This window comes from Oryza sativa, chromosome 4 (genome assembly GCF_034140825.1).
Source record: "Oryza sativa Japonica Group chromosome 4, ASM3414082v1".
Classification (NCBI taxonomy): domain Eukaryota; kingdom Viridiplantae; phylum Streptophyta; class Magnoliopsida; order Poales; family Poaceae; genus Oryza; species Oryza sativa.
The window spans coordinates 4,472,681-4,478,025 of NC_089038.1; the positions used below are offsets into that span (position 1 = coordinate 4,472,681).

Below are 5,345 nucleotides of genomic sequence, written 5' to 3' on the forward strand. Positions count from 1 at the left end.
TCAATGCTTAAGTTAATCCCTGTCACAGATGAGTATAATCCCAAAAAAAAAATATTTTTGGCTAGCCTCAGGCCTTTGCTAGCCATGCCATGCCGTCCCGCCTCTCTCAGGCCAATCTTTTCTTGTCCTTACTCGTGCGCACCCGGGAAGTTCACTTCCCGATCAGTCACTCATCCCGAAATTACTCCAAACCAAGCACGCTTAATATCAAAGTTCTTTGGAGATTGGCTTCCAAAAGAGTAGTTGTAGCTTGTTGGTATGAATATTCTATTAATCTTATTAAGCCCTAGGTCGGGATATGTCACACCCCAAAATCCTCCATTCATATACATTCATTTACATACACAACCATCAAAAATCATAAACAACAAAATTGTATAACTCATCGAGATCTACAACTATTGTATCGTCCTTTATACAAATAAGTTCATTTGAACAATTCAAAGTTTGAATTTTCAAAATTTGATAACTTCGAAGAAAAATTAGGGTTAATAAATGATTTCAAATGGAAAAGTCACTGAAACCAAAGTTGTAGAGCTCATCGAGGTGCAAAATTTTTATTTTGGTCATTTCTCCATCTGAATCTATTTAAACAATTTGAAATTTGAAATTCAAAATTTGAGAGATTCAAATAGAATTTTTTTGTTAGTGAACGACTTCAACTGAAAAATTCATCATCAACAAAGTTTTTCAGTCATCATCAACAAAGTTGAATAACTCATCAAGATCTATAACTTTTATTTTAGTCATTTTTCTATATAACATTTTTTGAACCGTTTAAATTTGAATTTGAAAATATGACAACTTCAAACAACATTTTCAAATAATAAATGATTTCAACTGAAAAAGTTATCAACAACAAAGTTGAATAACTCATCAAGATATATAACTTTTATTTTGGTCATTTATTCATCTGATAAAGTGATAGTAACATTGTTCACAAAATTGATATATCTCTTATTTGATTTTATAAACTATACATATCTATACGAATATAAAAAGCACCAGTTCATCAAACAGCTTTCTCTGCTAACACCCTTAGATCTATTCATCCCACGGTTTATATCAAAAATTGGATCAACGCGATTCCCGCGTCAGTAAACAGCGATTAGCGGAAAAAAAAGGGACCACCTATACATTTGTCGACAAATTTTCTCCTAAAAATTTGACAAATGTAATTATAATACAATCGTAGTGTAATTACAATGTAACTTAAATGTAATTACAGTGTAACTTACATGTAACTACAGTGTAACTTGTATATAAGTTTCACGTAATTTTGAATCGTTAAATCTATTACAAGATTTGTTTTGGTGAGGAAGAAAAAAAAATCACAGCACACACATATGTGTAAGGATTTGTTCCCACAACCTCCATTTTACCCAAATAACATATTACAGAGAGATTTTTGAGAGTTACATACAAGTTACACTATAGTTACATATAGTTACAGTGTAGTTACATGAAAGTTACAGTGTAATTACATTACGATTGTACTGTAATTACATCTGTCAAATTTTTGAGAGAAAATTTGTCGACAAATATATAGCAAAATCGAAAAAAAAAAAGAGAAGAACCCACCGCCGCAAAAAAAGAAAAAAAAAAAGGAAAACCTATCCTCCTGCGCGGCCGCCGGCGCCGCTCCGCTCGCGCGCGGCTGCGCCCGCCCCTCACGCGTCGCCGGGTCGCTGCCTCCCGCCGCCGCCTCTCGTGCGAGCCCGCCGCCCCAACTCCGCTCGCCGGGCTGCGCTCCCGATTCCCCTAGCCCGCTACCTCCCGCCGGAGCCGTCATCGAGCGGGCCACATCGCCGCCGCCGCCTCCTACCCCCACGCCGTCCAGTCCCCCACCCCTACCGCCTTCGTCGAACCGCCGCGGACTCCGGTTCCCGATCCAACCGCCGACGCCGTTCTTCTCATCTACTAGCGCTGGGAGGTCATCCGCCGTCGCCGTCACTTCGCGCAGGGCGCCCAGCTCCTCGCCCGTGCGCGCGCCGCCGCCGCTTCCACTGGCGCGGGGACCAAGAAGCCCCCCGGCCCACTCGCCCGCGCGGCGCTCGCCGAGGCCGACCGTGCCATCGCTTCTCCTCCTCCCCACACCGCCCTCACCTGCGCCATCTCCACGGCCCTCCCAGCTCCACCCCCCCGCCCTGCCCTCCACATGCCCGCCGCTTCCGCGCCGCGCCGTCGATCTCCGGTGACGTCGTGCCCCAAGCCATTGGTTATCCCTTCTCATGCTGATCTGATTTTTCTGCTTTGCCGTCTTTCCTTCAACACTGCTGAACAAATGGCTTCGATCTGTGTGAGGGTCTTCACGCTATCGTCCACCTTCTCTACCCCGCCGGTACAGGAAGACGACGCCGGAGCACGGGGCAACGTCGAGGAAGATGACTGACAGTACATTGCTTTGTGCCATGCTCCTCTACTGCACCGTGCGACTGTTTTTGTATGACTATTGGAAATCTTTCCTTTTGGTTTGGTCGCATGGTTCAGATGTATGTTTCTGCTCTCATTCATCTCTTCTGTTTATGTGTTTTGGTGCAGTTTCAGGCTGGGATGTGGGATCGAGCACACCGTGATGATTGGGAACATTTCCAAGGACAGATTGGTATTGGTTCCTAACTCCTTGGGTTTAACATCATGTTGGTGATGTTCGACGTTATTATTTTGCTTTGCAATATAGTAATCATCCGGCTGGACATGATTTGGCCATCTATGCAGGAATACATCAAATAAATATCTAATGCTCTCTGTTTTGTCTGTAGATGGAGTAAGCGTTTTTTTGATGCTTCAAGGATTCATTTTGTTGCCTTCAATTGTAACAGGAGAAATGCCAATAAGTGAAGGCATTAGATTCAATCCCAAAGTTTGTCCTTTTGCTTCTAAAGGTGACTAGCACAATTTCTTCTGTTCCTTTAACTGGAAAGTTAATCTTCTCTACTCATGAACTGGATGTCCATGAGTCAGTATTAGGTTTATACATACATGTAGCTTTTTATCTGAAAATATAGCGAATGAAGTATAAAATTTCACCATCCTGGTGATCTTTTTACTCTACAATTTATTGAAAAGCTTGGGCATTCTGCTTTTCACCGGGTATTGTTGTACGATTCTATTTGAGAGATTAGAACTACAAGTCCAATTCTGTGTGCTAAAAAACAACATAGCAATTCAGATTTTTGCAAGACAAATCAAGGTAGATTTATTTGTCCTTCTGATTTGTGGTTGCCACATGTTTGCAAAGCTACTTAGTGAAGAAGATATAGATTGTAGATAGAGAATAACTGAATAAAATAAGCTGAGGCGACTTTGAGAAACTGACATTTTTTAATTAGATAAAATACAATCTTCTTTTTGATATGTTGATTCTTCCTTAATACAATTTCTTTTTCACCGAGATAAATAAATTAATTTCTTTTGGATTCAGCAGTAGTGCCAGACCATTCAGTAAAATTCATCTGAATTCAAAGTGTTCCAACTGTGGCGTCTTGCTTCTGAACAGATCCCCAACTTGCACTTGATGCGATGGTTCCGTTTTGCTGCTAAAATTCAGGTTCAATTGAATATCTTTTAATTCAGAGCTGCAAGTACATATTCAATTAAATACCTTTTCTTTTCCTTTTCATTTTCTGCTAAAAAGCTAGGTTCAATTGAATACCCTCTCCAACCTAATTTTCTATTTACTCAGATGTATGTACCTATTAACTCAGAAATGAAGATGGTAGGATAGCCTAGGTTTGGAGACTATTTTTAGTTCATGACTTCATATATCACTCGCTTAGATTTTACTAATCTTTGTTGATATGTGCAACCTAATTTTCTATTGTTTAAGATTTTTGTTCCTATTAACTTTGAAGCAGGATAACGTAGGTTCAAAGACTTTTTTAGTTCAGTTCAGGGCTTCAGATAGCACTAGCTAATGCCGTCGACAACGTGTAACATGGAACCTTTCCTTTTTACCCAACCAATGACCATATTGCATAGTTTTAGTTTTTCTTATACTGAAATTGATGAGGTGGTTATTATCCTTAGTTCTTCTACCTTCAAATTTCATTTGTTTTCCCTTTATGAGAATTATTCGGTTGTCAGGTGATGCAAATGTAGTAAAAGAATGTAATCGCATTAACTGATTTGATCAAAGCACAAAACAGAAGTGCAATTGATCACCATCTGCAGTACAGGACAGGTATTTCACTCTGCTCAAAACTACTCAACTACTTCTAGACAGTAGGTCCATCAGTTAAGCGTGTTAATATTCATTCCCAGTAGCTTCTGTTTTACGGATTGGTTTTCTCTCTTTCTGAATTCATCCATCAAATATCACATTTTTCTTTAGTTTACTAAAAGTCTCAAAATGTGTAAGCTCTGTTAGGGAAATTTTCAGCTATCTGTTTAGTCAATAATGTGCAGCGAAACTGACCCTTTTAAATGTTTCCATATTATTTTACTTAATGTTTTGGTCAAAAGTGGATTATAATTATTTTTTTAGTTTTATATTTGAATACAACATCTTAATTACACTGTTAACTTCACAGATTTAGATATTGTAGGCTTGCTGCACCTTGCATGTATGTTGTTGCTCAACTAAATAACCAAGTTTGTTACTGTCATGGCAGCTTTATTCGTTGTAAGGTGCTATGACTGGACATCAAAAGATGCTTGCAACCTAATCAGACAATCCATTTAAACCTAACTGAAGAATATAACAAATCAGGCTTCCTGCTTTGCTTGATTTCCAAATTCATGTAGGCAGAAACAGTATGGATATCACCGATCATCAGCACGTAAGTTTGGACAGTGCAACAAAACTTGTCTGTATTTCCTCGATCTGAATGCGTGGAAGGAAAGGAAATTTTCAACTTGGAGATCTATCTGCTACTGATGAATTCCCGCTTCTCAGTTTACATGGAGATGAGTTAATCTGGGTAGTCAGTGGAAGACCATAAAAAGAATGTTGTTGTATTCATGATGCCACGTACCACCAATCATATACCGCTGGAATATTTACTTCGACTTCCAAATTAATTATCATGTAACACTCTTAAACTATATGAAATATTCCCTTCCAATTAGATTAATCATTTTTCAAAGAAATCCACAGCCTTCGGTATAAAAACTATCAGTACAAGTTTTTTTTTTTAAAAAAGAAAAATTTGTCCCGCTGACTTCTAGCCACCGGCACACCCCCACTGGCTACCAGATATGCTAGGGTTGGACGCTCCCAGGTGGCTTAGTGCTTAGTTGCGGGCTGCACCGAGTGCCCTCCTAATGCATGACACGGTCTTTGGACATGATCGATAATAGAACTTGAATCTCGATCGGTTCAAATTGAATATATGTTTCTCTTC

General features: G+C 39.5%; 1 long non-coding RNA gene across 3 annotated transcripts; it reads left to right on the forward strand.

The window, feature by feature from the left end:
* Positions 1-1,558: 1,558 nt before the first annotated feature.
* Positions 1,559-5,091, forward strand: LOC9268906 (uncharacterized). 3 transcript variants are annotated; one of them, XR_001544910.3, is made up of 6 exons: positions 1,559-2,443; positions 2,542-2,605; positions 2,763-2,885; positions 3,425-3,550; positions 4,087-4,183; positions 4,614-5,091. It is a non-coding gene; the product is annotated as an uncharacterized lncRNA (long non-coding RNA). The 3 variants fall into 3 exon arrangements; XR_001544911.3 differs by having other exon boundaries at positions 3,428-3,550; XR_001544912.3 differs by having other exon boundaries at positions 3,500-3,550.
* The last annotated feature ends 254 nt before the right edge of the window (positions 5,092-5,345 follow it).